General features: G+C 37.7%; 1 protein-coding gene across 4 annotated transcripts in view; it reads right to left on the bottom strand.

Annotated features, from left to right (window-relative positions):
* The window catches only part of RALY (RALY heterogeneous nuclear ribonucleoprotein), a 259,210-nt gene extending 248,840 nt beyond the window's left edge, over window positions 1-10,370 (bottom strand). For all 4 annotated transcript variants that reach the window (XM_070939948.1, XM_070939951.1, XM_070939949.1 and 1 more), the window contains exon 1: window positions 10,211-10,370. The gene's annotated coding sequence lies outside the window, so the exon portion shown is untranslated. The remainder of the gene's footprint in view (window positions 1-10,210) is intronic.
* Window positions 10,371-12,134: the final 1,764 nt, after the last annotated feature.

Below are 12,134 nucleotides of genomic sequence, written 5' to 3'. Positions count from 1 at the left end.
AAATAGAGCATGTGCAGAATCTGGAATGGAACAATGTAGCACAAGAGATTGGCAGAGAAGGAACAGCAGGAGATGGTTGAAGTGGAGTATGAAAAGAGGTGGAATGAGATTAGGAGAGTCCCTATTTTTTTGGGGGAAGGGGGATAGTGTTTTGATGCTCAATCCAACTGCTTAAACTGAGACTCCCTTGTCAATGGACCTTGACAAAATTAATAAAAGCAAAAGAGAGATTGGTTTGAGAGCAGCAAATATCAGTTATGTAGCATTCTGCAAATTCAAAGATGGATAGAGTGCATTTTAACTCATTTGTGGGAAAAGAGTGCATCGTATATTTATAGTTTACTAGCCTTTTGTTCATCTGTGAGGAAATGTTGGTGTCGGTCACAATGTGTCAAGTATGATAAAATCAACTTTGATTCCAATAGAATTGTTGGGTAGAATCATAGAATAAACAGGATGTTTGGCAATCTGTGTTAGTGAGTGCTGCTACATGCATTTTGGACTTAATTTGTAAAGAAAATTGGGGCACTTTCTACAATGCACTGCGCTCCATGGCGTAGGACCCGGGTACCTTCGAGACCGACTTCTGCCATCAGTAGCCTCCCACAGGCCAGTCCGCTCCCACAGAGAGGGGCTCCTCAGGGTGCCATCGGCCAAGGTATGTCGGCTGGTGACACCCAGGGGGAGGGCCTTCTCTATGGGAGCTCCTGCCCTATGGAATGAACTGCCCCCGGAATTGTGCAAGATCTCTGACCTCCGTGCATTTCACTGTGCCCTCAAGACCCTGCTGTTCCGCCAGGCCGGGCTATCACAGTAAATGATTTTAAATTGGGTGTTTTAAATTTTTGGGTTTTAATTCAGGCTGAAATTATTTAATAATTTTAATTATTTTTTAATTGATATCCGTATTTTTGTGTTTTAATAGGCTGTACACCATCCTGAGTCCTTCGGGAGAAGGGCGGTGTAGAAATAAAATTGTTATTGTTATTATTATTATTATTATTATTATTATTATTATTATTATTATTATTATTATTATTATTTTAAGGGAACTCACTAATTAAAAGTGATCCATACAGTGGTATCACACTTCATAGATGTTAAAGAATTCAGTGTGTTTCCTTTCTGACGTGCTCAAGTGGGTATAAGCATCTGATGTGATCTAGTAGAAATTTTCTTGATCATAAACAGTCTGGCACCAGATGTCTCAAAATTCATAGATCATATGTAAGAACTTCATGAAAATCTATATATTTATTTTTGCATTTATTATTTTTACAAATAACTTATTCCATACGCTTTCCTCCTCCTATTTTCCCTACAACAACAATCCTGTGAAGTGAGTTGGGTTGAGAGTGACAGTAACCCAGCTGGCTTTTATAGCTAAGAGAGGACTTGAACTCAGGTCTCCTGGTTTCTAGCCTGGGGCCTTCACCACTAGACCAAACTTTCTTTATTGCACTCTACTAAAAAGCATTGCATGAAAGTCTCAATTGACCAAAGCCACAATAAATGGTGGGAATCAATATTATGGGCCCACCTGATGACACCCATAGTTTATGGAAGACTGCAACTTGGAATGTAAGAGTAGTAATTGGTAAAGCATGAATGAACAAATAAAAGGGAAGAGAAGAAACACAGGAAATTAACAAGGAGAAGGATATCATATACAGTATCTGAAAAAAACTCTGATTCTATGGTGTAAAGTTGAATGGACCCAGGGAAATGTAGATTTAATTATGAATGAAAAGCTAATATGCAATGTACGTATTAGCATCATCTAAACAGTTGTGGATCCTTATGAATACAGGAATATATTGATTGGTGATAGTTGCAAGTTACATATTGGAGATACAAACTGTGAATCTTTCTGAATGAAATAATACAGAAGGAAAGGTAATTCTGTTATGTGACATGAATGGATGATGTGGGAAAAAATAAATGAGAACAGTGACTCGTGAGTATCTAAAGTATATCTCTTTTAAATATATCATTTATTTAAAAGTATATCTCTTTTAAATATATCATTTATAAATATGTACAGATGGAAAAATACTATGGATCCAAAAAGTGAAGTGATCATGATAAATGCTGGTATTTGTTCTGTCTACCCAAGAGCTGAAGGAAAGCACATTAATGTGGCCAGGAAAAAAAGCCCAAAGAAAAAGAAAAAAGTGAAAGTAATAGAAGAAAGTGTAAGAATTTTAGAAAAGAAAATACAGATCCTTTGTGAATAAATCCTTTATTACAAGATAATTTATTTATAAAGGATTTATTAATTCTTTATTAGAAGATAGATTAAATAAGGAGGTGGAAGCTGCTTACAGCAGAATGAAAAGCTGTGTGTTAGAAAGTACCACCAAAGTATGTGGCATTATGCAAATGGGATATACAAAGCAGGATGCATAGAAAAATATTGAAATAAAAAGTGAGATGCATAGCGTAATAATAAAATAGAATAAATGCTGCAAATAAGATTTTCTTTCTTTCTTCAAATAAGAAAACACTGCAACAACATGTGCATCTGGAGAAATATGAAAATATGAATGCGGCTTATACTTGTAAGGTGGCTGTGCAACTTAATGGGTCTGTGTGAAGACTACATATAAAGGAAAAGTGAATAGGTGAATGGAATAGGGAGCTGAACAAAATTTGGAAATGTTTAGGCTGGGCAAGAGATGTACATATTAGATTTTTGCTGTTCAAAAGGTTATTGAGATCTGTATGAATATGAGAAATAAATGTTATTGACATTTGTTGAGTTAGAGAGAATGTATGATAAAGTGAATAGGTTTAACTTATGGAAAGGTTTGGACAAATTAGGAACTGAATATTGGTTGCTGAATGCAATAAAGTGTGTGATGAAAGCAAACCCTGTATCAGAATAAATGCAATAGTAAATGTTTTAATATTGAGCAAGTAGTATGACAAGAATGCATGATGTTGCCTTGGATCTTTAATGTATTCATGGTTAACTGCATAAGGAATGCTTGTAGTGTAATTTGAGGAGTGCTGCTCAGGATAAAAATACACATGTACTTTTGTATGCAGTTAATGCTGTATATTTGCCTGAGAATCTTAATGATTTGTAGTGTATATTAGACAGATTATATAATGCAACAAGGAGCACAGATCTAAAAATTAATCTCTCAAAGACCAGGGTACTTGTGTTAATTGGAAAAATATATTAAATAATCACAAATTATATATAAAAATTCATGGAGCAACTAGATGAGTTTTTGAGCATTGATAGAATATTCCCTAAAGATGGAAAATGGATGGAGAAATGGTATGTCATGTGTATGCTGGTAGAAATACTGTGCAATAGGTAATACATGCAACTAAAGTATGTCTACATTTGTCTAAAGAAGTGAAATTGGTTATGCATAAGAGTAAACTTCTGTCCTCTATGTAGGTATCTATGGAACTGAGAAATATAAATGCCAGGAAAATAAGTTGAACTCAGTGGGAATTTAATAAATAGGTACCCTAGCTTCATTGTTCTTGCCATCTTTTATCTTTATCTTTAATGTATAATTGATTTTATTGTAAGTTCTTGGTTTGATTGTTGTGACCTGCCCAGAATTATCGAGAATCAGAGAACATTCAAGTTTAATGAATTATTAAGTGTGGATAATTTACAGTTAGATTCACAATCTAATATTGGTGAAATTTAATAACTCATGTCCTAACCAAGGAGCTAAAAATGATTAAGGAAGCATCTAAGAATATAGGCAGTATAAATTATTCTTATTACAAAAAGATATACAATCAAGATTGAGATGATGCGCAATGAATATAGGTTGAATACAAATGTAAGTGACTGGTACAAATACACACACACAGAGAGACACAAATGTGTGTGGGGGGGGGGTGTGGGGGGGTGTTCTGATGCAGTTTGGTCTTATAGAGAGAACTGGATTGCAAAACAAATGGATGAAAGAAGAGTGAATGGGTTGAGAAAAAGGCAAGATCAAGCAAGCTGTGCTTAGATGTTAAAACATTTGTTTAAAAAAGGAAGAAAAGGCAATAAACTAAACTAACTAACTCTCATGGCTTTAATTTTTTGGCTTACTATTTTTTACTCCTTTTCTGCACTTTGCATAATTTTTACCTTGAAATAGAATAGTGTCTCTATTTATCTTGAAATAGAACATCTCTCTCTCTCTCTCTCTCTCTCTCATCTATATATCTCTATATCTATTTATCATCTATCTATCATCTATCTATCTATCTATCTATCTATCTATCTATCTATCTATCTATCTAATTTTCAGCAGCTAAACGAAAGTGATTCATCTCTACTTCAGGTATAAAATGATTCTCATTATATACTAGCCATCCTGATATTACATCTAAATAGATATATGGCATGCTATCTAAAGTAGGGAAAAATGCTCATCTGGTTGATTAACTTTCTGAAAAATTATACAGATAACATTTATAAATATAAGAAAAAAACCCTCTATCCATATTCAGTACTGAATGTCAGTTCTAAGAAGAACCTTTGGAAAGTCCTTTGTTGTCATATAGAGGAGAGCAGGCGATTCCTTGATGGAATACTAAAGCATTAACTTAAAATCCAAGTTTGATGTGCATGGAGGTTTGCCACTTGATGGCTGCAACATCAATTTGACAGATTGTTTGTGGGAATATCACAGACAAAGTTTTCATATTACTTATTTTCAAACCAGTACTTTTTCATGGAAATTGTGGATGCACTGAGGTGTGAATCACAGCATGATGAGATGGTACAGCGTAAGATGTCACATGATGACTGAGCATTAGTGCTTCATCAACTCAGTGGTAAAATGAATGAAGCTGCATGTTACTGACAAGCTAAGAGGGTGATTTCAGGACAGTGTTTAGGACAGTTTTCAGCAGTCAATTAATTTACTCCTGAATGGTTCAATAGACTGCAAATGGACCAAAAGAACAAGCAGTTTTATGATTAAAAAAAATGGGAACTGTCAATATATTTTTTAAAAAAACTATTTCCATGTCGTTTATGTGAATTAGTATACATCACTTTTGAATCTCTGCAATACATCCAGCTAAATACCAATTTCCTAATACTTTGCTAAGACTTGAACATGCAAGAAGTTTCTGCTTTAATGAAACTTGCAACGCAATCACCCTAATCCAGTCTTTTGTAAAATGCGGCAAAATTTCATTTTTGAAAAAAAAAATAGCAATTGGCAATGTAAGCTTCTCATTTACCTCTATGTATTATAGTCGAGGCCTTTGAAATGATCAGTCAGTTGAACCTGTAAGATGTTAAGTAACTGAGGAGATGAAATGCAACAGTGAACCATTTCACCAACAGCTCTGTGCTCTTATATAATAGAGAAGATCAATTTAATCAAAGAGGGCAACTTCTAAAATAAAAGCTTATCATTGGCATTCTTTGGGGCCAGTTGAAAACAGACTACTGCATTTGAAGACGGCAGAGGTTCTAAGGCCGTGATGGCGAACCTATGGCATGCATACCGGAAGTGGTACACAGAGCCATCTCTCTGGGAATGTGAGCCATCGCTTGTTGGTTTTCTGAGTTCTGGTGTGTCAGCCAGCTGGTCTTCATGTGCGTGGGAGTCTCGGAAACCAGAAGAGCAGCTGCCGGTGCGCATGCACACGGGTTTCCAGCACGCGCATTTTCACCGGCCACCTGATCTTCCCATTTCTTCTGTGCATGCGTGCACGAAGACCAGCTGGCCGGTGTGCATGAATGCACCAGAAACTGGAAGATCATCTTCCCAGCGCGCGTATGTGCACCGGGTGGCTGCTCTCAATGCCGAAAAGGTTCACCAACACTGGCCTAAGGGATTGGGAGGGTGGGGAACGAATAGGGAGAATGACATCCCTTAGGTTGGAGAATACACCTATACCTACTAATATTTTTCCAAAAAGCTTCTACTGTTGGAACAGATTCAGATTATTTAGATCAGCATGAATTCAGTAGATTAACTGACTCCTATAAACATAGGTATGAAAAGTGTAGGGTTGTTGATTATATTTTAACGATCTTATTACAGCTTTATGAGTTAGAAGAAAATGGTTTGTTATTAACTTAAGACGTTTTGCCTAGCATTTTTGTGAAATTGGAAAGCCTTTGAAGTGGCAATATGGGCAGAAGCTACACCTCTTCAGCTCCTTATTGCAAATTTCCCTATGTTTCTGCTTCCTTTTCACAAAGCATACACTGCTTTGTTAGCTAAATTTCCAAGCAAATCTTCTGATTTTTTGATGGTTAACCAAGGAAAGTAAGACCTGTAGATCTGTAGAAATACAGATTGTATTTCAGCCCATTAAAAAAAAAGAAAGAAATGATCAGTTTCTTTGTCTGTATCCCTATATGGGCCTAACTATAGCACAAGTGTAGTTTGGCAACATCTTTTTTCTGATGTGTTCCCTGATATCGCGCTCATCTAATCCACAGCTGTTGAGTGAGAAAGGCTTAAGTCAGCCTTAGGTATACCAGGATTAAAATAGTGTTCTCTCCTTAACTCTAACTCCACCAAGGGCAGTCTCCAGATGTTTGAAATCTCTTAAGCTTTAATATATTTTATCTAAGAAGGATGTCAGGTGATTGGCAATGACTCAAACGAGAGGTCACAGACTGAGGGGAAGGATTGGCAATGAGAATAGAAAAAAACCTGTTAGTTATTCTTTTCTGCCTACTTAGAGATGGGTAAAAGGCATTCTAATTCAGTGGTGAAGTAAAGCTAAATTTTGGGGAAACTCTTGCACATATCAGGTTGCTTGCTGAGAATAAAAATGAGGATAATAGGGATAATAATATTGGTCTATTTGACAACAACGCTGCATATCTTGAGAAATTCCAACTCATCAAGGAATTACTGTTATTTTATATACAAATACTGCACTGTTCTTGTTAATATGATCTTTACATTTAGTTCAAGGTTTGAAATTTCCACTGTGATAAATAAATAAAAACTTTTACCGAGGAACTTGGTAACTGAATGCTCCAAGGCCTCTTTTACTGGTATTTTTTTTAAGGACCAATTTACAGCATATTTTTCTGTCAAATAAAGTGATATTCTCCATCAAAAATATTAATTTTCCCTTCACATTCTTTGAGGGAAATTAGACAACCAAAACATGTGCCTATACCATCCTAATCCTCTTCCCTTCCATCATCATTTGGGAAAAATCTTTCACATAAGATTCCTTCCTTCTTTCTTTCCTCCTTCCTGATATTTGGTCCACTTCTTAATACACTTGCTGTGGTTAGCAAACCTTTCCAGCCATTGGATAATATATCTTAAACATCTCTGACTATTATCATTCTTTTCAAGTGTCTGTCTTTATTGGACTAACACTCTTTGTCAGTCCCTTAAAATCTATCTACAACTTTACCTTGAGATGTAGATCGTAAGGTGGCATTTTGCTAGAAAACAGAAGACCATTAGGCTAAACTGTGTGGCTCTTGGGAGAAATGCTTTCCATTCTAACCAAGCCCACTTCTTGGTTTGTGTTGCAACAGCAACACAAATCTATAAACATGTGACAAGCCACTGATAGCAGCTATCTCTCTACATCTTACAAACACTTCTTAATAAGGATGATCTGACCAAAGTTATTGAAAATAATCTCCCTAGATTTCAGCAGGATGATATTACCTCTTCCCACTAAAATCAATGTAATTTAAAAATACTGAACATTAACTTCCTGTACCCACAGGTTTTATTCATTTGTTGCAGCAAAAAATATGTCAGATTTTATTATTTTTTTTTTTTAAAAAAAACCTTCTGGCTCCTACTTCAAAAAAAACAAGAGCAGGAACAAGTCACCTAAAATAGCTAAATCAAACACAACAGCAAAATCTATGCAGTCAAACAAAAAATCACATTTTCATAGCATCTCCTGTATATCCCATCTTGTAAACTAGTTGGGTTGAAGTGTGGGCCATGGTTTCATGATCTATTTTGTTGAATGTACTTAAATCTGGCTCTCAAGGCTGTCATTTCCCCATCAGCACAGTCATGCTTGACAAACCAGGCATATTTAAAAATGGGAGCATGAGCCCATCAATCTTTCATACATTGTTTAGTTTAAGAGTTCATGGATACTCTTGGCATATTTATGTGATGTTAGATGCAAATTAATTCAAAAGCCTGTTCCCTTATTATGAAACCATGCTTGAGAATCAGTTTTTAACTGCAAGTAAAGTAATATTCTATTATTGCCTAGTTCCGGAAAGGTAGTTGTCAAATGAAAGCTTTTGCCAAGTTGAGGCAAAGCAGTTTCATATTGTTTCTATCTGTAGGAGACAACTACATGATGGTGCTCTAATTGGCCATAGGAGTTCTTGCATGCATCCTATCCAATGCATACTTTGTGTGTTTTTGTGGAACTTAAGAATGGTGTAAAAGCTGAAGTGTTGGTTTCACTAAGAAATGCATGTTCAGACACAGCACAGCAGGATATGAAGTCTCTTGGAGGAAGTCTCTATCTCAGCCTGATCTATATACAAAGTTGTTGTGAGGCTGAAATTATTCTGAATTCCTTAGAAGGCATATAGTCAATGTTGCTTTCAGCAAAATTCAGGAAAGCTCATGTCCTGTAGTGTTAAATAAACATGTTTTGTTTGGGAAAGATCATATATTCCAGATTTAATTGTGCAATCTGCACTTGCCTGTGTAAATCTATGATAACATGTACCTGTTGCAATTAGTAAGCCACACATTTCTGAGAAACAAGGTGAAACCTGGACATGAAAGGGTAGTGAAGTAATTACTTTGAAGGCTTGATTAGATGCAGGAGAACAATGTTCATATATCGGTGCTGTTCACGCTATAACCTTGGGGCAAGGCGCTAATACTCAGTTGCATCATCTCTGCACTTAATGAGGGTTTCTGCCAGTGTGGTGGGTAAATAAAACTTTAAACACTTTTTTAAAAATAGTACTAAACAGTAAAAAAAAATCCCTTTCATAATAAAGTAGGATAACAAAACAGGTCAGTAATTAAATGCAGGCATAGAATGCAGAACATCTTAGGAGCAACCCCTGGCACCTCATGTTTAAATGAGTGATAGGAAAGGAGATAGGAAATATTGCCAAATACAGCAGAGAATGTGAGACTAAATAGAAAAGGAGTTTAACTGGCATAACTTTACAGCTTCTGATGAAAAGCATGTGCTGCTTGCTTGTTGCAATATTTATTCTTAGCATTCAAGCCTTTAAACACAGACCACAGAGCCCAAAATCAGATTATTCAGGGAGAGCTCCAGTAGTACTGGCACAAGAACAATCTAGACTTAGAAATCTTAATAAGATTGCATCTTAAAATTCTAATTCTTGCATCCTAAAGCTGTAAGGTACCAGAGGCAAGTTGGCAAGCAATATATTACACAAATAAGTCAACACACCATCATCAAACACAGTTTAGTATTCATACCACTGCATAAAAGATTGTGAGGTTTTTTTATTATTATTATATTAACTTTGGTGCTTCTCTTATACATAAATTGGTTTATTATTCTACTTTGATGTCTCCAAGCATCAGTAGAAAACTTTTCCCCCCCTTCAGTCTCCTGCCTATTTTCTTTTGGTACAGTAGCACTTTTATTTTCTTTGCCCCTTTGGTGGGACTTAAATCAAGCGGAAAGTATGGTCTGGCAACATCATGTAAACATATTTGAAATCCAATTTGCAAGGAGCAATTTAAAAAAAGGAAAGGGAAAAAAAATTGTCTGAGAAATGCTTTCAAATTCTTTAGAAAAATCAATCCAAGAAACTGCAATGATCATTTGGCAGATAAAAGAACTAAAAGACGTTAATGATAAAGAAACAAAAAAATGTAAAAGTTCAAAGACAAAGAAAGCCACACATGTTAAGTCAAACATTTGAAGAGAGGAAAAAGACAGGGGTGTTTAAAATATGGCAGAGGGGTAAGACAAGCTTTAAAAACAGTACATCATTGTAAAGGGAGAAAAACAGAACAAGATTAAGCAAAGGAAAAATTAGTTGGGAGGTGGATGCCCAAAAAAGAAGTAAAATCAGTTGCTTGATTCCAACACGGAAGGCAGAGCAAACAAACCAAAAATAGCTAGTCTCTTTAAAAAAACAAAAAACAAAACCCAAAACCAAAACCAACACAACAAAAAAAATAATAATATTTTCTGGGTCACTGAAAAAAGTAAATGGAGGAAAAGCGGTTGGAGAGAAGAAGGGAAAAAAAATACTCACCAAGCAAGAAAATGTTCAGAAGTAAAAATATCAAAGAAGAAGTGAGTGAAAGAAGACAGGGAAGGAGGAAAGAGGAAGAGGGCCAGCACCAAGACAGACAGTAACAGCCCCGCAGCAGCCCAAGCTACCGCTCTTTGCTCGGGTAAGCAGCAGCAGCCAACTCTACCAAGCTGCGAACACACTGGCGGAGCTGAGATTCCTGGCGCTAAGATGCCTTTCAGCAGAACGCACCATTCCTAGGGCCGGGAGGGGGTCGAAGGACCGCAGACCTCTGCAGCTCCCGGGCTTTTTCGCGGTGGGAAACCCCGCAAAAGCAAACCCGGGAAGGACTCTTCAAAAAAAAAGACGGAGGGGGATTTGCTGGAAGACACGAGAGGGCGTTGTGGGTGGGCGTCAAAGGTCCTGACTCTGCAGAACGCCTCGTCTTCCCCCTCTGCCTAATTTTGAAAAAGTCCGTTCCTGAAGAGACTAGGCGGCGGGGAGGGAAACCGGGCGGGGAAAAGGAGGCAGAGATTTATTCGCTGAGCGCGGCTTGATGCGATTCCTCAGGCTTAGCAGTGGAGGAATCGCCCTTCCGACCTCTAGTCCTGCCAGTTTCTCCGCTGGTGTCTTTTTCTGTAACAGGAGGATTGGGGAACCGTCGGACCTTGAAGCGGGCGGAGCTGGGGGGGTGGAGGGGGCTGACGACCGGGGGGGGGACGAAAGGTTGCGATGCCCCCTGTGACGGAGGGTCTGGTCTTTCGGGGAACGGAGAGCGATGTCGAACTCCCCGCGGTGTAAAGAGCAGCGTTTTAAGTAGGACTGTGCAACACCCCCCATTTCCCCCCCCCCTCAGCAAAAACTACCCTATATTTTTCAACCAGTCCTAATTCAAAAAGAAGATAATTTGGGAGAAAGTCTCAGAAGTGGTATTCTGGCTCTGATCGTTTGAGTTGGCCGAGAAGGAAAGTGGATCCCGAAATGACAAAGGATGTGTGTTCTAGCACCACAAAATAAACTCCCATATTTTCTTCTGTAACTGGTGCTGCTGCTGGCATATAAACACTCACGGGAGGGATTTGCCCCATGACAGAACCAACTGGCTAGATATAACAGTAGAAACATCAAGAAGCTGGTCAAGGATGATAGACTGGGAGAGGTTAATATCAAGACAGGAATCTTTCAAGAAGACTCAACTATCACTACTGTTTGTCATTGCACTGATTCCTCTGTCATCAGTACCGAACAAGTCAGCCCATGGCTATTGGAAACATCTGCCAGACTATCCCACCTTCGGTATATAAACAATTTGAAGCTATATGGAAAAACAGCATCTGAAACAGAATTGCTGCTCAACATTGCATATAAAGGTAAAGGTAAAGATTCCCCTCGCACATACCTGCTAGTCATTCCTGACTCTAGGGGGCGGTGCTCATCTCCGTTTCAAAGCTGAAGAGCCAGCGCTGTCTAAAGATGTCTCCGTGGTCATGTGGCCGGCATGACTAAACGCCAAAGGCGCACAGAACACTGTTACCTTCCCACCAAAGGTGGTCCCTATTTTTCTACTTGCATTTTTTATGTGCTTTCGAAGTGCTAGGTTGGCAGAAGCTGGGACAAGTAATGGGAGCTCACCCCATTATGCAGCACTAGGGATTCGAACCACTGAACTGTCAATCTTTTGATTGACAAGCTCAGCATCTTAGCCACTGAGCCACCGCATCCCTTATGTCTGCATATAGATATAGATATATACTCAAGATAATGCAATGGAATTTGGACTGTATACATGGATCACCTTCACCATCAATAGGAGAAAAATAAGGAAAATTGAAGGAATCAAGATGCCCTATGGAAATAACATCAAGAGTCTGGATGAAGATGTTCACTACAAAACCTTGGGCATCCTTCAAACTGATAATATCAAAGCACACTGAAGTCAAGACGA

The sequence above is a fragment of the Pituophis catenifer genome, unplaced genomic scaffold (assembly GCF_029215685.1).
Source record: "Pituophis catenifer annectens isolate HBS135680 unplaced genomic scaffold, rPitCat1.0.hap2 SCAF_3, whole genome shotgun sequence".
NCBI lineage: Eukaryota > Metazoa > Chordata > Lepidosauria > Squamata > Colubridae > Pituophis > Pituophis catenifer.
This window is presented reverse-complemented; position numbering and strand designations above follow the sequence as displayed.